This window comes from Carassius auratus, chromosome 15 (genome assembly GCF_003368295.1).
Source record: "Carassius auratus strain Wakin chromosome 15, ASM336829v1, whole genome shotgun sequence".
Lineage (NCBI taxonomy): Eukaryota > Metazoa > Chordata > Actinopteri > Cypriniformes > Cyprinidae > Carassius > Carassius auratus.
Window position 1 is genome coordinate 15,877,384 of NC_039257.1, and position 24,548 is coordinate 15,901,931.

The 24,548-nt window shown below is 42.9% G+C and overlaps 1 protein-coding gene across 1 annotated transcript in view; it reads right to left on the reverse strand.

Moving 5' to 3' along the window:
- Positions 1–9,131: 9,131 nt before the first annotated feature.
- Positions 9,132–24,548, reverse strand: part of nek3 (NIMA related kinase 3) — a 44,660-nt gene continuing 29,243 nt past the window's right edge. The window contains exon 14 of the mRNA XM_026282685.1: positions 9,132–9,257. The gene's annotated coding sequence lies outside the window, so the exon portion shown is untranslated. The remainder of the gene's footprint in view (positions 9,258–24,548) is intronic.

The window sequence follows — 24,548 nt, forward strand, 5'->3', positions numbered from 1 at the left end:
AGATTGTGCAGAAGAATCATCTGTTTCCTGTGGTCTTGTCCTGGTGGTCCTCTGAGACAAGGTCTTTACAGGTGATCTGTATTTGGGGCTCTAGTTGTCCTGGTCTCCGTTGTCTTTCAGGGCAGTAGAGGTCCTTTCTAGGTGCTGATCCACCATCTGGTCTGGATACATACTGGATCCGGGTGACTGCAGTGACCCTCTGATCTGGATAAAGACTGGATCTGGTGGCTACAGTGACCTCGGAATAAGAGAGGAAACATACAAATATTAGCATAGATGCCATTCTTCTAATGATGTAGCAAGTACATAGGGTATTATGGGAAGTGTTTCCGGTTATGGTTTACCTAATTAATGCAGCCTAAAAATCCTTTAACGGATTTGGATATTAAAAGCATATTAGTATGTTATGTGTAAGCCAGGTTAAAGAGATGGGTCTTTAATCTAGATTTAAACTGCAAGAGTGTGTCATCCTCCCGAACAATGTTAGGTAGGTTATTCTAGAGTTTAGGCGCCAAATAGGAAAAGGATCTGCCGCCCACAGTTGATTTTGATATTCTAGGTATTATCAAATTGCCTGAGTTTTGAGAACGTAGCGGACGTAGAGGATTATAATGTAAAAGGAGCTCATTCAAATACTGAGGTGCTAAACCATTCAGGGCTTTATAAGTAATAAGCAATATTTTAAAATCTATATGATGTTTGATAGGGAGCCAGTGCAGTGTTGACAGGACTGGGCTAATATGGTCATACTTCCTGGTTCTAGTAAGAACTCTTGCTGATGCATTTTGGACTAGCTGTAGTTTGTTTACTAAGCGTGCAGAAAAACCACCCAATAAAGTATTACAATAATCTAACCTTGAGGTCATAAATGCATGGATTAACATTTCTGCATTTGACATTGAGAGCACAGGCCGTAATTTAGATATATTTTTGAGATGGAAAAATGCAGTTTTACAAATGCTAAAAACGTGGCTTTCTAAGGAAAGATTGTGATCAAATAGCACACCTAGGTTCCTAACTGATGAAGAAGAATTGACGTAGCAGCCATCAAGTCTTAGACAGTGTTCTAGTGTCAGGATTCCACCATCAACACCATCATCATCACTCCCTCCACCCACTCGCTCGTCATCCCCATCACCGTCACCTGCTATCCTTCATCACTGCTCACCCTTATATACCCACTCTCAACCTTCAGTCTCCGTCTGATCTCGTCATTACATGGCTTACAGACTCTATCTCGACACTCACCTGAGAATCCGCGAATCTTCTGAGAACCCTCAAAGATCGGTCAGTCTTCTTCTGCCTTCAGTCCTCCTTCGGTGATCCCACTTCCTGTGAAACTCTCAAACTGACCATCCTGTCTGCCTCCTGTCTCATCTGTGACAGAAGATCAGACCAAAGATGCAGAATCCTACAGAGCCTGGGGGGAATCCATCTCAAGAACCGTTTGCCGAACTAGTGTGAGCAGTGCGCCAGTCAATCCTCTCATCTTTACCGGACAACCCTTCCACCATCCCCGAAGCAATCCTTCACTCTGCACGCCAACACCAACTTCCGCAAACACCCGCTACATTGCCGGCTGCCTCTGCGAGTCCCATGGCCCGACGAGCACCGTTCAGTGGTGAGGTGGAGGATTGCAGTGGTTTTTTGCTTCAGGTTTCACTATATTTCCAAATGCAAGTGCATCAGTTTACCGATGATTCCGTCCGGGTGGCCTTTATTATTTCTCTACTCTCTGGCAGTGGGCACAATCTCTTCGGAATTCAGATTCCCCAGTGTTAAAGTCCCTGTCAGGTTTCATATCTCATTTTAAGGAAGTCTTTGGCCAGGCAGTTTCAGATCTCTCAGTTCATGATCAGCTTTACAATCTCCGTCAAGGAAACTCCTCTGTCAGCACGTATGCCCTCCAGTTTCGCACCCTGGCGGCATCCTGTGGCTGGAACGAGTCGGTCCTGATTACCGCTTTCCGCCACGGCCTTAATCCGAACATCCGTCAGCTACTGGTAGTTTATGATGACTCCATGGGAATTGAGAACCTCATTCAAAAGACCATTCGAGTTTCACAACGCTTATCTGCCTGTGACAATCCATCTACCGCTGTCAGTCCTCCGTCCTCGATTCCCATTGCTTCTCCTCCAGCACCTGAACCCATGCAAGTGGACTTTACCCATCTCACTCCTTCTGAGCGCTTAGACAGCAGATGCTTTCCAGATCAAGATATCTTTTTTTTTTTTTAAATGAACATAAGTTCAATCTCTCGCAAAATATATAAATTTTTTTAAAAATAAATAAATAAATAAATAAATAAAAATAAATAAAAATAAATAAATAAATATATATATATACTTTACACAAAAAAAACAAACAAACAGAGAAACCACCCCACCTACCCCCCACGAACAGGCACCAGATTGTAAGGTTATTGATGCCGTTTTGACTGGATCAGATAAAAGATCACAGCAAGGAACTTTTATGAGAACCAACACCTAGATCCTGTCTCACAAGTCTAAAGCAACACACCCAACTGAGAGGGACAGACAAATGGCCCACACCATATGCATAAACATTTCACTCCTTTTGCCCACTCCCTCCAAACAGGAAACACTGAAACTACCTTTCTTATTCAGTTTATAACAATGCAATAATTCGTGTCTCATGTTTTACAAAAGGTCTCTGTGTGTCTGGTAAAAGGGGTCTCATTCTCTTAACAATAGAACAGGTAACCACAAACATTATAAACAGACTACTCCCAGGTTTTTCACACAAATGACCTCCTGTATGTAAATACAGCCTCCCATAGAAACCAAAGAAACTAATCTTCAAAGGGTAATATGCTAAACCCCTGCAATAAATGCCATTTGGCAATTCTGGGGTCCTGGTGGATATATAAGGGAAGGTGACAAAGAGCTAAACAGATATCCCGCATAACTGCTGTGCGTAGCTCTGAATTATCAGGTAACTTTTAGATTCTCTCATCTTGGTATTATTGAATGTTTATTTGTGATTGATTAGTGTTTTTTATATTGTTTGAATTGGATTTTGAATTATTACTTTGATTACCTGATTAATAAATTGTTATGTTTGATTTTATTCTGGTTGTCCTGAAATTATTTTCTCAAGTAGATTAAGTGAAGGCTATGTTTCCGCAAATCTGCGTCCAGGGTTAAGTGCATACTAGAACTCAGACTAGATGGAGCATAGGGCACATCAGGTGAGGTTTTAGATTTCTGGCTAGACCGCTTGGCTTTAGTTAAGTTGTACTCCGTTGCATTAACTATGGGGGGCTAGTAAAAGTACTGGTCATAACCGCTGGTTATTGTCTCAGCTTTAATTAAGTTGTACGGAGTTATATAATTGTTGGGGGCTAGACAGGTAGTGCTAGCATAAACCACTGATTATTGTTAGAGCTTTAATCAAGTTGTACGAGTTATATGACTGTCGGGGGGGGGGGGGGGGTGCTAGACAGATAGTGCTAGCAGAACCGCTGATTATTGTTTTGAGCTTTAACTAAGTTGTACATGGGTAGCTGAGGGGACTAAACGGAAATACTATTTAAAATATGGTAAGTATGGGTAACCTATTAAATAGTATTAGTCATAACCTCTGACTACTGTTGAGACTGGCGAGTTTGTGATCATGGGGCACACGCAAGAACGGCCGTTGTGGGGCACCCTGAGCGACATAGATTCCTAATGAACGAGTGAAATAAATGTGAAAGTAAAACAGGATTGTCAAACATACACCTAAATTTAATATATATCAAACATCTCTTCTAACCCTTTTCATTTTTGGAGTCAGATGAATAAAAGAGGTAAACATGTAAGAAAAATGTATTTAATCTGATATCATTGCGTTATATGAAAGGAAAGACAGCAACGCGCAAGAATCCTTCTACCGGACCATTGGCTACCGTCAATGGACCAGTGGGCGGACTTTACAAGATACGATGAAAAATATACACCGTAAACAATGACATAACTAATCAAACATATACAAAACATTAAGATTAAAGATGGAGTGAAGGAATAGAACAATGAGCTATCAATTCAACCCTTATAAAGATACCTAAGGAAGGGGTATCACATTTTTTAGAAGCATCAATCTTGGAAAAACGGATCCTTTCGAGCTTGAGAGCGGCAACCATCTCCGCCAGCCATTTATGAAAACTGGGCGGTGAAGTGGACTTCCAATCCATCAAAATCACCCTTTTCACTACCACCATACCAAACATAAGAGACAATTGCTGAGAATGTGTTAATGCTGAATCAGAACATCCAAGCAAAGCTAATTCAAGATCTGGGCTAATATCTTCTCCAAAAACATTTGAATACCACTGAAAAACATTCTTCCAAAACTCAGAAATCTCAGGGCAAAACCAAAAAGAATGGGCATGTGTGCCATCTGTGCTCTTGGATCTATCACATAATGGGGAAATTGAAGTGTAAAATTTATTGAGTTTAGTTTTGGTATAGTGTAACCTATGCAATACTTTAAACTGTGTAAATTGTAATCTAGAATTAATAGAGCAGGTATTGTGACGAGCACTCCCAGAGGAATCAGCGTCGCCCTGGAAACCAAAGCAAAACACCTGCACGACCTCATCACCAGCTGATTGGTCACAGCTGCTCCCCATCAGCCAGCACATTTAAAAGGAGCACATATGACACTCAGAAGAGGTTCTTGAACCGAATGCAACACTGGTCTAATCCCTCTCTCTTCACTTTACAGAAAGCAGCGAGTGACCGACAGCCCAGCCACTTTGGAGCACGTTTGGACACTCACTTTCACCTTAACTGGCACAGAAGAGCACACGGGAAGCACCGGCCACCAGATAGCGGAGCAGCACCTTTCACCAGGCATCACTGTGACAATAAATCCACCCTCCGGGGCTTTTGATTTCACATACCTCTTGTCGAGTGATTCTTCACCCCGTGACAGTGGTGGAGAATGCGGGCAATACAGTGAGGAATCACCGACAAGATCACCGCCCCAACTCCTAATTTTTTTCCTGTTTCTGTCAGCAGCACCACGGAAGGCGGCACACGCGTCCCCGCGATGGAGGACGTCTTACAACGCCTCGCTGAAGTTAGCATCCGCCAGCAGCAAATAGCGGAACACCTCGCCACTCGCCTGGGCAGAACGGATGAACTCGCCGCCGTCCGGGCGGCCGCGGCCCAGAGCGTTCCACTACCTGAGCCTCGGGCACAAGCCACCCGTCTGTTACCTAAGATGACAGCCGATGACGATGTGGAAGCCTTCCTTCAGGTTTTCGAAAACACTGCCCACCGAGAGGGATGGCCAGAGGACGAGTGGGCACGTGCGCTGGCACCCCTACTCACCGGTGAAGCACAGAGGGCTTACTTCTCACTCCCCCTGACGAGTGCCGACAGTTACGTCGAAGTTAAGCGAGAGATCCTGGCGAGGCTGGGCCTCTCCCCTGTAAGTGCCGCCCAGCCGTTCCACGAGTGGGAATACAAGCCTCGGGTGCCAGCCGTGCCCAGGCAGCCAAACTCAGCCGCTGCCGCCATTCCCCTGGAGGGTGGTCCAGGAGCGACGCCCGCTCGAAGGCACCGTGCAACCAGTCAGCAGGCCGACAGTTCCCCCACCGCGAGATGAGCCCATGCCAAGTGCCGAACCACCGTCGCCTCCGCGAGCCTGGCTGGCAGGCTGCATCCTTCACCAACGGGTGCCGGCGGGAGCCCCTGAAGCAGACGTGAAGGTGGATGGAAGACGGTTCCGGGCCCTGTTGGACTCAGGCAGTGCGGTCACCCTCATCCAGTCGCGGCTGTGCGCCCCTCGAAGCGGCCGAAAAAACTTCCTACCGATTACCTGTGTGCACGGAGACACTCGCCAAGTACCGGCCCGTGAGATGGTCATTTCGTCCCCCCAAGGCACCTGCCGTTGGCCGTACTGCTTGGAAGGGATTGCCCCGGCTTCGAGAAGCTGCTGTCCACTGCTACTCAGCCTTCCAGCCCCTAGGGGAACCGTCGAAGACCGAGGCGGCCGTCTGGACCCCGCCGCCGATGGTCCTGCTCGTCTCCGACAGTGGGAGAGAAGGTGAGGCTCCCTCCCAATCTATTAATCTGTTTTATGATGTCTACCAACAGGCCGCTGGAGGGGGCTCTTTCGCCAAGGAACAGCGGGAGGACGACCGACTCAAGCACTGTTGGAGCCAGGTGCGAGTCGTGGATGGAGAGGACGTCCTACCCCGGCCCCACCCTCTCCCACATTTTGTCGTAGAGAATGGCCTGCTGTATTGTGTCGCCCAGCGTAGGGGGGAGGAGAAAAAGTTACTAGTTGTGCCTCGAGCCAAGACCATTCTAGAGCTGGCCCATTCCCACCCCATGGCAGGACAGCTCGCGGCAGCCAATACTGCTCAAAGCATCCGCGACTGCTTCCATTGGCCGGGCCTGGACGCTGAGGTAAAGCGATTCTGCCAAGCCTGCCCGACCTGTCAGGCCACGTCGCCCCGGACTCCTCCCCCCAGCCCACTCATCCCGCTGCCTATCATCGAGGTGCCCTTCGAGCGGATTGGAATGGACATAGTGGGGCCGTTGCCGAAGTCTGCCCGAGGGCATGAGCACATCCTGGTCATCGTCGACTATGCCACCCGGTACCCAGAAGCAGTCCCCCTGCGGAAGGCCACCGCAAAGTCCATCGCCCAGGAGCTGTTTCTGCTGGCCAGCCGAGTCGGCCTCACCTTGGAGATCCTGACTGACCAGGGAACCCCCTTCATGTCCCGGCTAATGGCTGACCTCTGCCGGCTGCTGCGGGTTAAGCAGTTGAGGACCACTGTTTATCACCCCCAAACTGATGGCCTCGTAGAGAGATTTAACCAGACCCTCAAGCAAATGCTCAGACGTGTGGCGGCGGAGGACAAGCGGGATTGGGACCTCATGATCCCCTACGTGCTCTTTGGGATCCGCGAAATTCCCCAGGCCTCAACTGGCTTCACCCCCTTCGAGCTCCTGTTTGGCCGTCAACCCCAAGGCCTCTTGGACGTGGCCCGGGAAGCGTGGGAGCAGCAGCCGGCCCCGCATCGTACCGTCATCGAACATGTCCGACAAATGAGGGAACGGATCTACCGAGTGATGCCGTTAGTCCGGGAACACCTCACCAGGGCCCAACAAGCGCAGCAACGTCATTACGACCGGGCAGCCCAACCATGGGAGTTCCAACCGGGAGACCGCGTCATGGTCCTGGTCCCCAGCTCCGCCTGCAAATTTCTGGCCTCCTGGAAGTGACCCTACTCGGTCGTGGTTGTGGATGTCAACCCCCACCTTTCGGCTGCCCAGAAGACAGAGCTGCAGCACCTGGTCAGTCAGTTCCAGGATGTGTTCTTCTCTCAGCCCGGGCAGACCAACGTGCTTCAACATCACATCCGGACGCCCCCAGGAGTCGTCGTTAGGCAACGGCCCTACCGAGTCCCGGAGGCTCGTCGGCAGGCTATTGAGGAAGAGGTCCAACAGATGCTAAAGTTGGGGGTAATAGAACCATCCCGGAGTCCGTGGTCCAGCCCCATTGTGATGGTCCCAAAGCCGGATGGCACCCTCCGCTTTTGTAATGACTTCCGCCGCCTGAACGAAGTCTCCGAATTCGACGGGTACCCCATGCCTTGGGTGGACGAACTGCTGGACCGGCTAGGAAGGGCCCGGTATATCAGCACCCTAGACCTCACCAAGGGCTATTGGCAGGTACCGCTCTCCGAGGCCGCCAAGCCGAAAACCGCCTTCTCCACCCCCAGTGGCCACTGGCAATACTGGACCCTTCCCTTCGGGCAACATGGGGCCCCCCCGACGTTCCAGCGGATGATGTACATCCTCCTGCGGCCTCACCAAGCTTACGCGGCCGCCTACCTGGATGACGTCGTGGTCCACTCCGAGGCGTGGGACGAACATCTGGATCGTCTGCGGATGGTGCTCTCGGAGCTCCGGCGGGCTGGACTTACCGCCAACCCCCGAAAATGCCACCTAGCCCTCTCTGAGGCCAAGTACCTGGGCTACCAAGTCGGCCGAGGACTTATCCGGCCGCAAGAAAAGAAAGTTGAGGCCATCCACGCCGCCCCAAGACCCGAGACAAAGACCCAGGTACGAGCCTTCTTGGGGTTGGCGGGTTATTACCATTATTTATCCCCAACTTCTCCTCTTTAGCCGCCCCCCTGACAGACCTGACCAGGAAGGGGCAGCAGGAGAAAGTATGCTGGACCCCGTCGGCGGAAGAAGCCTTCTCACAGGTGAAAGCAGCACTCACGTCCTCGCCGGTACACCGCGCCCCGGACTTTAGCTGCCCCTTCCTGCTGCAGACGGATGCTTCCGACACAGGACTAGGAGCGGTCCTCTCCCAAATTCAGGAAGGTGAGGAGCATCCGATCATCTACATCAGCAGGAAGCTGTCCCCCGCCGAGAGGAAATACGCCGCCGTGGAGAAGGAAGCCCTGGCCATCAGGTGGGCAGTACTGGAATCCGGTACTACCTCCTGGGCCGCAAGTTCACCCTGGTAACCGACCAAGCGCCCCTACAGTGGATGGCCCGCGCCAAGGACACCAATGCCAGGGTGACTCGCTGGTTCCTAGCGCTCCAGGACTTCCACTTCGAAGTCCGCCATCGAGCTGGGGCCGCCAACGCGAACGCCGATGGCCTCTCCCGGATCTGGACAGCTTATTCAGGTCTGTCAGGGGTCATTCCCCACCCTCCCCTAATTTCACCCCTACTTTCTACATGTCTTCGCAGGACTAGAACGACGCTTGGGGGGGGGGGGATGTGACGAGCACTCCCAGAGGAATCAGCATCACCCTGGAAACCAAAGCAAAACACCTGCACGACCTCGTCACCGGCTGATCGGTCACAGCTGCTCCCCATCAGCCAGCACATTTAAAAGGAGCACATGTTACACTCAGAAGAGGTTCTTGAACCGAATGCAGTGCTGGTCTAATCCCTCTCTCTTCACTTTACAGAAAGCAGCGAGTGACCGACAGCCCAGCCACTTTGGAGCACGTTTGGACACCCACTTTCACCTTAACTGGCACAGAAGAGCACATGGGAAGCGCCGGCCACCAGATAGCGGAGCAGCACCTTTCACCAGGCATCACTGTGACAATAAATCCACCCTCCGGGGCTTTTGATTTCACATACCTCTTGTTGAGTGATTCTTTACCCCGTGACAGTATGTATTCGTTTCAGTCCCTCTTCCCAAATCTCTATTGAGATTTTAATTCCGGTATCATTTTCCCATGCTACTCTGAGGTGATCCCGAAGACACTGCAAAATGAGAAACAAACAAAGAAACAAACCGTGTCACCAAATGTTTGTCCATAGGAGGTTGACCCAAAAGATCATACATATCATGATCCTGAGGCAAATCCTGAATCTCATTAAAAATATGTTTTATGTAGTGACGCACCTCTAAACATCGGAAAAAATGTGATTGGGAAAGATGAAAGGTTTTATACAAGTATTCAAAAGTGGCAAATTTTCCATTTACATAAAAGTCCTTGACCGTGGTTAGTCCTTTGCCTCTCCACAATGAAAATACTTTATTAGACAGGCCAGGCAGAAAATTTTGATTATTGCAAATGAACAGGCGCACGGAAGGACATGTGATGTTCAACACCATCTTCATTTGTTTTAAAATTCTAATGGAACTGAGCACAACAAAATTATTACATTGTAACTTCCTTAAAGATACAGGATTAGAAAAAAGAATAGAAGCTAGGAAGCTAACAACAACTGACCGAGCCTCAATATACAGCCACTTTGGATGTGTATCCATCAAATAATCGGCAGCTTGATTGCTAATCTGCCAGAACATCATAGTCCTGGCATTAGCAGCCCAATAATAATGACGGAAAACAGGTAGCGCTAAACCACCCAACTCTTTCGGCTTCTGCAAATGGCCCTTAGAAATTCTATGTGCTTTAAAGCCCCAAATGAATGGCAAAATGACAGAATGTAATTGTTTAAAAAAATAATGTGGCAGATATATAGGTAAATTCTGAAATGGATAGATAAAGTGAAGTAGAGAGACCATTTTAATGGCATTGACCCGACCAATTAAAGATAACGGAAGAACCCTCCATTTATCTATAGAGATTTTTAGCTTGTTTACGGCTTCAGTGAAATACAGTTTTTGGGAATGACTAATCCTAAATAAGTAAAGTGATCCTCTGTTATTCTAAAGGGTAATGACTTCAAAAACTGAGCATCCAGCCCCTGACCCAGGGGCATGAATACACTCTTTTCCCAATTAACAGAATAACCAGAAAAAAGATCCAAAAACCTCTAGTGATTCCATTAAAAGTGGCAAAGCAGAAGAAGGATCACTCAAATATAAAAGCAGATCATCTGCATATAAGGACAGCTTAACCTCAGCACGACCACATGATATACCCCTAATCTCACAATGATTGCGAAGATTGATGGCCAGAAGTTCTAAAGCTAAATCAAACAACAGTGGGCTTAAACAACAGCCCTGTCGTGTACCATGCTGAAGAGGAAAGAAAGCAGACCTATCCGAATTAGTAAGTATTGCAGACTTGGGGGAAGAATAAAGCATTTTTATCAATAGTTTAAAATTCTCACCAAAGCCTAGGCCTTTTCGGCGTCCACGAAAGAACAGCCGCCTTGGACCTCTGACTCTGATTACTATACAAAATATTTAGCAGGCGACGAGAATTAAAAAAAGAAAATCTTCCTGGGACAAAGCCAGTTTGGTCTGAGTGAATTAACGAGGCCACATGTTTATTCAAACGCGTGGCCAAAATTTTGGTAATCAATTTTTGATCGCAATTGAGAAGACTTATTGGCCTGTAACTAGTGGGCTCTGTAGCATCTCTACCTTATTTCTTCAAAAGGCATATATGTGCCTCATAAAAAGAATCAGGAATTTTTTTTATTTTCAATCGAATTATTTGCCATTCTAAGCAACAAAGGAGCAACTGCGTTTGCATTAGCCTTATAGAATTCCACACCAAACCCATCAGGACCTGTGGCTTTCCCATTAGAGAAGGAGTTAATTGCCTCCAAAATTTCACAGAGAGTAAACGGTTCCTCTAATTCATTAAGTTTTGGAAAGTCCACCAAATCAAGAAATTGATGCCCTGTAGTGCTCAGCTCAGAACAGCTGGAAGAATAAAGATGCTTGTAGAATTCAACAAAACGATTATTAATTTCTTTACGATGTGTTAATAAAGTACCATTCTGAGATTTTATTTGATAAATGGCCCTACTAGCCTGTACACCCCTTAATTGCGCAGCAAGAAGCTTATCTGCCTTGTCTCCCAATTCAAATTGTTTTTGTTTAAGTTTTATTAACAAATTAGAAACCTGATCACTCAAAATAGAGTTATATTCATATTTCAACTTGAGAATAGCATTAAGGTCACTCTGAGCCTTAGAAGAACGAAATGTTTGTTCTAAAGATGGAAGTATGGATTCTATCTCAGACAAACGTCGACGCTTCTCCCTCCTCAACGAAGATTCATATGCAATAATATGACCTCTTAACACTACTTTACAGGTTTCCCACAGACAAGAGTCTGAAACATCCCCCTTATCATTGGTCTCCAAAAATTGACTTAAACACTCAGAAAGATTGAAGCGCCAACAATACTGTACCTTTGGTAGCGAAGTTTTCAAAACCATAGAAATAGGGCTATGATCAGAAATGAGAATATTGTGATATTTTGACTGAGTCACCCCCTCAATAAGTTTAGTATCAATTATAAAGTAATCAATGTGTGTATAGGATTTATGAACCTGAGAAAAAAAAAGAATAATCACGCGCAGTCAGGTTAAGTAACCTCCATATATCCACAAGATTCATGGATTTTATCGAATTATTTAAAACGCCTACAGATTGAATAGGAGGAGGAACTTGTGCGAAGTGATGATCGAGATGAGGATCCAAATAACAATTAAAGTCTCCAGCAATTATCCAATTGGTTAAGTTAGTATCTGGAATGAGCCTGAATAATTTCCTAAAAAAAACAGGATCATCTATATCTGGCCCATACACATGAACACATGTAATCGGGAAATTATTAATGATCTCAGATACAATAATATATCTTCCTGCAGGGTCAGACACCACAGAGTGCAATCGAAAAGGAATTGATTTCCTAAAAAGTATAGCCACACCTCTAGCTTTAGAGGAAAAAGTTGCTTTTAAAACTTGTGAAATCCAATTTGCCCTAAGCCGCATCTGTTCATTGGGTCTAATATGCATTTCCTGAAGAAAAATAATGTCAGCCGACAATGACTTTAAATGTGCAAACACTTTCCCCCTCTTAATCGGGTGCCCCCATTCCTCTTACATTCCAACTAACAAATGTAATATTCACTCCATCATTACTTTTATTATTAAGACCAGTGTCAGTCATTCAATATCTTCAAAAAACATAGCAAACACAAAATCAGTAGCACTAGCAACCACAGCAAGAATAAACATGATCTGGTGCAACAAAAAAAATAAAGAACTCACGAACTCCCCACATCTGCCCCATTAACCGAAGCAGCGAGTATTCCCCATCATCTCGGAGACAACAAGAGTGCAAGACTAAGACTAAGCTTACCTTAGCCAAAAAAAAGAGCAGAAATGATGAAAAACATGCGAGTAGAAGGAGAAAAAAATAAAAAGATTCGAAAAAAAGCTTGCGACCATTGTAATGCACCATCAATTTTGCCGGAAAACGCAGAGACCATTTCAACCCAGCCTCCCGCAGAGCTTTCATGATCGAACTAAACCCACGACGCCGCGCGGTCACCTCCGGTGTATAATCAGGGAAGATATGAATCCGCTTTCCTTTATATTCCAGCGGAAATTTATCCCGGCTCAGACGAAGGATTAAGTCTTTATCCCGATCATTGTGGATCCGTGCGATAATGGTGCGAGGACTCTGGCCTTCAGATAGCTTGGGTAATAGCACCCGATGAGCTCGGTCAATCTTCACAGGTTTGGGGAAGTTGTCTCGGCCGAAAAGTTCGGTAATCAAGTCAGAGATGAACACCGAAGGGCGCCCCCGCTCCTCACCTTCGCTTATCCCCACTAATTTGAGATTCAGCCTTCGAGAACGTCCTTCCAAATCGTTCAGCTTAGCCCAGAGAGATTTGTTTTCCGCACGCAAGTCTTTACACACCTTTTCCACCTCTCCGAGGTGTAAATCGGTACTGTTCATAGCACATTCTCTCTCCACCATTTTTTGTTTAACGCCTGCCTGTTCTGACTGCAGGTTAACCAGCGCAGCATCCAACATATCCAAGCGAGCACTCAATGCTGTCATCTTGTCCTCTATCAGCTTTTTCAAATCATCCCCTTGGGCACCGATTGCAGCAAGTATTGCATTCACATTTCCCTGTGAGACAGAGTCACCTGGATTGGCGTCCTCCTTAGTTGCAACAATTTTTGAAGATCTTTTAGACGCCATTTTGCAACAGAATGAGTCAGCGAAATGACAAAAATCATCCTTACGCACTTAAATCTCACTAAATACTCAAAAAAAACTGACTATAGTTAACTCTCCATAAGTTATTATCGATTGTGAAGTGGATTAAGTGTACTTAAATTACAAAAATATTAAACATGTATTGTCAGCGGAGAGCTCAGAAAAATACAACTACTCCATGATCTGCACACGTGCGCCCCCCAGATCAAGAGATCTTTAACAGACATCTTCTAGACGTATGTGTGCTAGCAGTATAATTTACGTGGCCTCGCTCATGGCTGAGTCTGATGTACATCACTGTAACGATTGTTCAAGAAGGTGAGAAAGCAAGTGCGAGTTTAGAACATTTAATGAATAATAACACAAACAATGAACACGAAGACAGGTGGTACTGGGAATCTTGACGGTAAGAGCGAAGTCCAGTAAGAGGCAGAGCTTCAAGGGTTATCCGAGGTGCGATGGTGCGTTGGCACCAGGAGAGTGTGACACAGGAACTGCGGGGGAAGAGCCGTGAAGGTGAGTGGGGAGGTCCAGGGATGAGGTGGAGTGGACGGGGTTCCGGAGACAGGACAATCCAACGACGAGAATAACAAAAAAAAGAACGGAAGAACATGAGATACACTGAGATCGACAAACAACGCTCTGACAAACACAAGACGCCAGACAGGGCAATATATATGGAAGGATAATGAGTGGCAGCTGGTGATCATGAACAATTAGCGGAGACGCCCACATGAAACAATCAGTGCTGACGCATAACACGCACAACTCTACCCACAGTGCAAAACCCGAGGCCACAGTTTACCAACCGTGACAATCACCTGCTCCACTTTGACGTAAAACATAAAAACAATGCAAAACAACAACAGAGCAGTTCTGGCTCCACTTATCCTGGCAGGATTATCCTCTCGTCAGTGCTCCTCTAGCACCGTTGTTATGCGACAGAGCGCTAATCGGGAACACCAGGTGGCGGAATTAGGAAATCCAGCAAAGGCAGAGAATCTCAGCCACTTCGGAGGGCCCTTTGTGCAATTTGGAAACCTGGTCTCCGAAGTGTGCACACTCAACTTTAGGACACAGCTAGAGAGTCAAGACACAGTTTATATAGGGGAGTGATCATGGGGAACACCTGGCTGTGAGTAGCCCTAAGAACAGGACACCAAATACAAAAGTCCAGAGTGGAGTGCCCTCTTCTGGAGTTCATGGGCACTTCAGCTGATAATTGTGACACCACCATTGTTTTGACGCTGGAGCAGATGTAGACAAGAATGACTTAATGAACTATATTAATGTAAAAATTAACATAGCAGTCATCATTTACTTCCAAAATCTGAGCCTCTGAAGATGCAGTGGATTACGTTTGTTTTTGAAGAGAATGCATCTCCGATCTACATAAATGCTAGCCTGACTACGTCAGACTTCGTACTAATGCTCAATTTCATTTTGCTTCTGTACTCAGTATGAAATAGCGACCTATCTCCCATTTTTCCTCCAGCCTCAAAACAGCCGGCCAATCAACGAACAGGGGGCGTGCTGAGAACCATGATGTAGACGCTAAGAGCTGAATGTAAGATCGTAGTTTAGGTTAGGGAAATTGGAAACGACAGCAGCATGGAGAAATGGGACGCTATTCACAGAGTGTTTGTTTTACATTTTGAATGGAGGTGATGTTGTGGCCCTAATCGCGACAGGTTTTGGGAAAAGTTTAATTTATCAACTGTTACCGATCTTCATCGAGAAACTGGGGATGCCAAAGTCCGGCAAGGCGATAATTGTGATTGTGTCCCACTTGGTTGCTCTCATGCAGGATCAGGTTAAAGAGGCAGCGAATCTCGCTCAATGATTTTATATATAAATAAGTACCATTACTTAAGCCATCCCCGGCCTTCCAACCCGAGAGTACAATAAACAATGATGACTAAGGGCTTTTGAAAATCTGATTAACCTTAATGCTCCATGATAAACTGAGTCCAATGCCTGTAAACACTGCTTAGGTGCCTGCATACTGTATATATATATATATATATATATAATATCACAATAATCCAACACTGCCAAAAATGTAGCTGCTACCAATCTCTTCCTTGCTGCAAAAGAAAGACAATACTTGACTCTAAAAAAAGGCCCATGAGTTTCAACTTTAATTTTCTCATAAAGGTTCTGAATATGAGGCCCAAAAGATCACAATAGATCACTTTTATTATACCTTCGTCATGCTTTTTATATTCCCCATTAATTTTCATATGGGAATGATACATTCTGTTGTTTTCTGGCTAATTTTAAAGTGAGTACATGATGACAGAACCATCGCTTTAAACTATTGCTTTGAAGAAGTAAAAAAAAAAAAAAAATGCAAAGAGAAGCTACAGGATATCCTTTAGAATGTGTTATTCTAAACACATGCTAAAGGATATCCTGTAGCTTCTCTTTGCATTCATTTTAAAATGAGCCCCAAAAAACAACAGAAGGTATAATTCCCAGCAAGAGTTATACTAAACACATTCTAGCTCAAATTGCTGAAAAACGCAATTGTATCAAAACACAAAGGGCATCATAGTTTGCTGTGTATGGGGCTGTACAGCTGCAGACTGGTCATAGTGCCCATGATGACCTCTGTCCACCAATGAAAGTGCCTACAATGGGCACATGAGCATCAGAGCTAAACCATGGAGCAAAGGAAAAAGATTGCCTGGAATGATGATTCACATTAGATCAGATGGATGGATCTGTTTGTGAGTTTGCCATTTACCTTGAAAAGAGAGAGAAACAGGTTGAAAAAAGAAGGCAGACTGACAGGGGACAGTGTTATGATCTTGGTAATATTGAATTCATGTGGATGTTACTTTGACATGTACAGTACTACTCACCTAAAGATTGTTTCTCTTCCAATTGAGTATCTACGGTATGGTATGTTTTGGACTAAATAATAAATGTAATCAATGGATACACCACCTCGCAATTTGCAGGACTTTAAACTTACAGAATCTGCTGCTAATGTCTAGTGCCAGATATTTAAGGACACGGTGTTGAAGCCTTGATCTATCAGGGCTGTTTTGGCAGCACAAGCGGGACCTACACAATATTAGGCAGGTGTTTTTAATGTTGTGGCTAATCAGTTTATATAGTTTTGCAGTGTGATAAATGGCATTTAAAAGCACAAATGTCAATCCAAAGTTCTGACATAAATCTCTAGATGGCGCAGTAAGGATTAATTGTCTATTTTATTGTATTTCGCACAATACAATGACAATAAAGACTACATTTTCATTTTTACTTGCATCAAACTTTTCAAGTCTTTTCACATAAATAGAATGTTCATTACACTAATAAATTATACCTGTCATTTTTCATTGCACCATTTTTGTCTTCCTTATAAAAGAACACATAAATGCACATTGTTAAGAAACATAAATACACAAATACAAATGCAGTTATTCCAGTTATTAAACTTTATTTGTTAAATAAAGCACTCTATCTGCTAAACCTTAAACACGTTCAGGCAGTTAGGCTCTATTTGCAAATCTCATGCACTCTTTTGCAAAACTCTAAACACATTCTCTTTCACTTATCACAATGCATTTGTGCTACAAAATTTTAAACAATCGGGAAAAGTTAAACACAATTAAAACACAGTTGCATCATTTATACACAATAATTCAAAATTGTTCATACTTGTTTAAAATTATGTGATCAAATCAACTGTACAAAATATGAGCAAGTTCAGAGAGCACAAGTAGTTGACCCTGATTTTACAATTTAAACTTACAGTACTTGAGTGTACTTTAACATACTACTCATTTAGAGTTTGATTTGACCTTTTTGGCCTTTGCAGTTAGACTGCAGTATTTTTGCAGTATCCAAGTGCTGAATATATACCAACATTCAGTAATATTCAATATTCAGTACAATACTATTCTTGCAATATACATACAGTAGGCCTATACAATATATTCATTTTATTCAGTTACAATTACTTTTTTACAGAATTGAAAATTGTTTACGCAATACAATATAACTTTTCTGTAATGCTCTGTGTATTTCATTGACTCATGTGTGTGTGATCTGAGAGCAGCATTTGATTTTGAGTCCAACTGAAATGGTTTTGTTATTTAGATGGAAGAGTCAGAGGTTTCGTGAACTTAGTTTTGAGTATTTGGATTTGTGTTTAAAAAGTTTCGAGAAAATAATATATTATATTATATAATATATTTTGCAAAAATATTTTTTTCTTGCCAATGTGAGCTGTTGACAATAGAGGATGCAGTTTACAAGCAGCAAAAATATTTGTGGTTAAGGAAGTATCCTTTTTTTTTTTGCTATTTTTGGGAACAGCTAGTGGTTGAGCTCGCAAGGTGTTTTAATATTCATCCAGTCAACAGATATTCACGTCATTCTGTAATAGTAGTAATATAATTAACAACGATACACCATGTAAAACACTACATACATGTAGGCATGCCGACTGATATAACTATAACACTGGACTTAATGGATTGCGCAATCAACATGCTTTGTATTTGAGCCTAGGGTGACATGTCATTAAGGTAATGAAGCTTCGTTTTCACAGGTCAGTGACGGCCTCATTTCATGCAATGTTTCGGAACAATGTTTCAAAGCACTACTAGTGTGTCAAAAACTAAAAATGTGTCAACACTAGGTGTCGATCTACCTATCCCTAGCAAATGTATTATTGGTATAATGCAATCTTTAGAGTAAAATGACACAGGTGAATCAATTTATTTAACCATAATTGTAGAACAATCAGTAGCTGACTATCATCATTCGATCTCATTTTGTCATCATTTGTTACTGCAAGTGTGTTTAATGAACACAACAGCAAGCACAGACAACTGTTTTTTAATAAGTTTAAGAGCCCAACTAATGCAAACAGGAATCACCATTGTGGGGATTATCACCATTATGAAACAAACATTCGATTTAAACTTCTGTTAATAATACTTCCTATAATATCTTCTCTAGACCTCTAAGAGTAATCAAGTCAGTCTGGTTAGTAAAGCTGGTAAGGCTGTTTGTGGAGATGTTTAATCTCCCTCTGCTTAGATCTTCAGAGATTTAATTTATTTTATTTTCAGCTGAATTTATCCAAGGCTGTTGCTGCGGTCAATTGTTGTTTTTGTTGAGTTTCTATTTGTCTGTAGTTGTTTTTTTCCTGTTCTTTTCTTTCCTTCAGTGAATTTTCTTGTTAATAGGCTTAGATGAGCTGAGAGGACTCTATAAATAATATAAGAAGATTTTGTGGCTCAGGTCCATTGTGGTTTATTTCTTTGCTCTTTGCTGACATGTGGCATTGCTATGGCCTGCTTTTGGCCCAGATAATATGTTGCTATCTGGGATATAGTTTGTGTTATTTATTTTCAGAGATGAGGACAGTCTTATTGGATAATTTGTCAGCTATATATTGTCTGTTTTACTGTAACTCAAAATCTAAATGAGACTAAATATAATTTTCCCACCCAAGTACTGTGGAAGCCAAAAGCTGCATCCATTGCAATTGAATGAAAAAATAAAAATAAAAAAGACCGGTACTATTTATTGAACAGTACTATCTACTGTAACAAATATTACTTTTATTTAACATCTTAGCTGCCCAAAACCACATTATCAGAGACAGGGGTCTTTCAGAATGAGTGTATGGGTTACTATCGTCTTAACAGTTCTTGTGCTACACATCCTTATGTTTATCTTCGTCTCTCATAAGACATTAAGCATTGACTGAGGTAAATGAGGAAAATTAAAAATGGTTAGAGGGCTTACACTTGGTCCCTGAGGCACCCCATGTTGCTTTCAGATAAGGCTTCAACACTGGCCCAGCATTTCCTTAACAACACAATTGGGGGCATTTATCTGCACACCAAGTGCCTCAACAGTCAGCCAGAAACCACTCGTAAATCAAGCAGAGCTGGCAAAACTGCAAAATGACTTTGTCCTCGGTCTTGGCAAGAGTGTGGCAGCATTCAATTTATGTGAGCCCTTAGCACATTTTTTTTAATTAACCAGGATGTAAACATATTTCGTTTTCAACTAGTTTAAACTTTTATTTCTCAACTAATATCAACACTTTTCTCTGTGTTAAAGAGTTATTTATTCTTATTATAAATGTGAAAAAATACTTGAAAAAATATTATTGTGCTACAGCACGCCTCTATCTCAAAATACTCAAAATACAATGCGACAGACGTTCACATAAAATGGTAACTCAACAGTAGAGGATAAAGGACACTACAATCGCATTTATACGCAATCACAAAAATTAATTATTTGCATGTGCTTTAAACCCTTGTCAGTTAAACATTTTGTTTGCGTGCTTTTCTGACAGGTGCTTTCTCGGAGCACGTAAACCTGAAGAACGCACACACTGAAAAGCCTGTCAAAAGCTAAGTTATGGACTAAGTTATGTTTTGCATCTGATTGAGCTAATACTGTCAAAAATACAGAAGGATTACATATACACAATTGGTTATTTCTAAACTGAATGTAAACAGTTAAGAGAAAATATCTGCTTGTATATTAGATGCATGCAGCTCTTAAAGTGACAGTTAGAAACATACTGCTGCTTGTCATTAAAGGAACGGTTACCCAAAAATGTAATTTCTGTCATTATTTAGTCACTTATGTTTTCCCAAACCTGTATTAATTTATTTATTGTGTTAAACATAGAAAAATATATTTTGAAGAATGTGGGTAATCAAATAGTAGTGATTTTGATAGTAGGCATTAATAAATAATATACTATGGAAGTAACTGAAGAACAGAAACTGTCTGGTTACCCACATTCTTTAAAAGAAGTTTTATTTTCAATAGAAGAAAGAAGCTTGTTCAAGTGAGTAAATGTCATTGTAGCAATCCCTTGGGTCCAGGGACCTTGACTGATGCATGAGGTTTCCGTAAATCCACCACGACAACACAATGTACTCAAACAGACAGGGTTGGGAGGGTTACAGTACTTTTAAAATGTATTCAGTTATATTTTCAAATTACTTAATTAAAAAAGTATTCATTAATGTAATCCAAGTACCACAATATGAAAGTTATGTAATCTAATTACTTTTGAATTACTTCAAGTCACATTTAAAGTAAAAAGAAAAGCATATCTTGAGTACATTTATTTAACTATGACTTTACATTTAAAGATAATACAAACTAAAAACAATTTAAAACTATTAAAAATTGCATTACAGCCCTTTAAGTTTATTTGTATAGCGCTTTTTATCATACAACTCATTACGAAGCAACTTTAAAGAAAATTATGTTTCTACAATATTTAGTAGTAGCTTATAAGTGGTGACTGTCAGTTTATGTGCATATGACAGGATTTTTCTGAAAAACATGAATACAAGACGTAGTTAGCCAAACGATTAATAGCAATTATTATATGATGCAATCACGCTTGTAGCAATATTTGTTAGTTCTGTTTGTTGATTCAGGGTTAGCATCATCTGGAGTCCTCTGAGGGGGTCAGCATCATCTCTTCTCAGGTGTTCTGGCTCCAGACTGGAGCTTGTGTAAATCTTAGTTACCCGTGGCAAAACATAGAAACAAAGAGAGACATCATTACTGTATCTGCAGTTCTAACAAAGTAAAATTTATTAGTTTAGCCCAAGCTAAAGAATAAGAATGTGCATTTGATCAGATGCAACTGCAGTCACAATTTATGAGATGCAATACTTGAATGCTTGGTAAAAGAGATGTGTTTTTAATCCAGATTTAAACAGAGAGAGTGTGTCTGAACCGCGAACATTATCAGGAAGGCTATTCCGGAGTTTGGGAGCCAAATGTGAAAAAGCTGTACCTCCTTTAGTGGACTTTGCTATCCTAGGAACTACCAAAAGTCCAGCGTTTTGTGACCTTAGGGAGCGTGATGGATTGTAACGTGTTAGAAGACTAGTTAGGTCATCTATGTGATATAAAACAGTTTAATGTTGCTATAGGTAATGCGTCTTTAATCCATTAGGTGGCGACCTAGTGTTTTCTAAGAGTTGAGTTGCAGCTATTAAGAAGAACTCTAGTCTGCCAGTTTCTAAAAGTAGCCACATTGTGCTTGAATGTTCAGTCAAAAAGTTAGATGTTAATAAAGATCAGACTTTGAGGAAACCAAGTTGCTTTATTGAAACATCATATGGTGTCAGAAGTGGAGCGCTGTTAACACCATGGCAAAGTGTTTGCCTCCGGACAGTTTTGATTTCGGTCACCCCGAACGATGGCCAGAATAGCGTTAGAGATTTTGCCGCTACAGGATAGCCACTAAACCTGACGAAGAAGAGGCTGAAGTACAGGTCTGTACACTGCTTTATTCACTGGAAAAATAAGCTGAACAAGTGTATCAGACATTTACGTTCGGGGAAGAAGAAAGAGAGGACTAAGAACCTTTGATCAGGAAGCTTGATGACTACTTTGTACCAAAAGGTAATGCTATTCACGAGCATGTATGATTTCACACAAGGGCTCAAAAGCCAGGTGAAATGGCCGAAGAATATATTCGTAGCCTCCACGAGTTAGCAAACATGTGTGACTTTGGTGCTGCTAAAGAGGAGAGTATTCGCAACAGGCTCATGATCAGGATTCAGGACAGAAATCTGTCAGAAAAGCTCGAATTAATACCCGAATTGACACTCAGAAATGCCACAGAGTTTGTGAGGCAGTCTGAACAGGTCCGTGGACACGTGGACATGTGAACAGAATGCCAGCGTCAGTGCTCAAATCAGCGAGGTGGCCAGTGCCAGGGAAAAATTCCACCAAAGTGAAAGAGGTAGACAGCACCGTGGATCGAATTGGAACCAGATCAGAGCATGTTTCTGATTGGAGATGTAAAAGATGTGGCAGAAATCATGGGAAAGGTGAAATGTGTCCAGCAAAAGGTGCTGAGTGTCGCAAATGCAGGAAAAAGTGTCATTTCGCTGCAGTTTGTAGCAGGGGCGGACTGGGACAAAAAAGTGGCCCAGTCCACAGCAGCCCACCACATCATGACGCATCTGCACCTGTTTTGATATAATGTATTTATTAATTGAATATTTAAGTATACAGTTTGGGGATTTTAACCAATAGGGCAACTGATCCTCCATTGAAACAAACAAACAGACAAAAAAAAAAAAAACCTGCTTGCAGCCACTGTTCATTTGTCGACTCCTAGTGAGCGAAACATGCTCATCATCACGACACAAACATTCTCCTAGAACTCACACTTTGCATTCAGTTAACATAAAGAAAAATAATTGCTGTTAATAATGTTAATCGTTTGGCTGACTACGTTTTGTATTAATGTTTTTCAGTCATCACAGTCACCACTTATAAGCTACTACTAAATATTGTAGAAACAATTTTCTTTAAATCTGTTAACAAACAAAAGTACATTCTTATTCTTTAGCTTGGGATAAACTAATTAATTTTACTTTGTTGGATCAGCAGCTATGCTAATGATGTCTCTATTTGTTTCTATGTTTTGCCACGGATGTAACTAGGATTTACACAAGCTCCAGTCTGGATCCAGAACACCTGAGAAGAGATGATGCTAACCCTGAATCAACAAATAGAACTAACAAAAATTGTCTAAAAATCCTGTCATATGTGCACAAACTGACAGTCACCACTAATTAGCTATTACTAAATATTGTAGAAACAATTTTCTGTAAAGTTGCTTTGTAACGATTTGTATTGTAAAAAGCACTATACAAATGAATTAACAGATCCATACGAATCATGCATGAAATAGAAGTTTATAAACTCAAACGATAGCTTTATGTGCTTTACAGATGAACTTGAAGTCTTTATTTATTCGAGATGTTCAAAAATAGATCATCTTTGGCTCGGTAATACAAGTTCATGGTTAGATTCGTGTACAGATTATTCTTTTGAGTAAATCTTTTAAAATATTCATTTATTTTGTTGCACAAAACCAGTGTGGAAAACAATGATTCTCAAACTGGATAGATCTGAGCTGCAAGGTTCGGAAAAATCACGAGCCCGACGTCCCGGGCCTATTGTTTTCCAATCGAGCTCCAAAATATTTTGCCGTCCTGCCCGATGGGCTATCTTGAAAAGGGATGTAAAACTCTTAACTCGATTCGCGTTGTTCACTGGCTTGAAGGGATGCAACAGATCGTAGTTGATCGTTTGCACTTGTTTCTAAATCTTGCCGATTCGAGTGTTTTAAACAATTCGTGCACGTTCGAAGCTTGCGTGCACTTGTTCAAAGCACGCACTGAGAGCAGCGTTTCAGACAATGCTCGTACACAGAATTAATTCATCTTTCGCGTATCGTAACCTCTGAAATGAACACATACACATACAATTATCTCAAAATAATTATCTCTGCAAGTATTCTCGTAAATACAGTCGGTTATGTTTTAAGTGAACGTATACAGTGGCCTGCTGCTCAGAGAAATTAGCTGTACCGGATAAATCTGTCTCTCTCTCTCTGTAAATATTAGACGACGTGAAAGGGGGCGTTCCTCTTCAGGAACTCGAGCTGCGTCGAGAACGATTGGGGAACGCGCCCAGCGTGACGTCTCTGAATAATATGTATAATCAGTCCAAAAGAAGGGCGAGACGTCATAGGCGGGTGACGTCAGAGACCAGGAAGCATAAAAGCAGGAGAGGCACAGCAGGCCCCAGCCTTGTGTCTTCAGCAAGCGCTCTGTGTGTGTGTCAGCCGCTATTTGTTTGTGAGTCTTATTTAGTGTCGTTTGTCCACTGATAAACTCCATTGTCAAAGCTTCAATCAAGAGAAGTTTTGGGGCGAGAGCAGGCAGCGCTCAGGCTGTGTGTTTTTCCCTGCCAAAAAACAAAACAAAAAAAGGGTAGGGACACACGCAGCTCGTGTGTTGTCTGCTTGAGAGTGAAGCGCGCAGTGTCAGCTCTCGAGGGAGTTGACGGCTGCGATGCGAGCCTTTGCTTTACTCTCAGAAGGCTCTCTTTGAGGAGAGAGCTTTCACTGGCGTTTCTCGCGGTGCCAGTCCCGTTTTCGCCGAGGCAAAATGGTGGTTGTGCTCGCGGGACTCGCTTTCGGATCTGCTTGAAGGAATGTAAGACGGGCAAGCCCCTATCTTCTTTCTTAGCCACCAGATCCGGCGCCCGCTCTCGGTGGTCGGAAGCC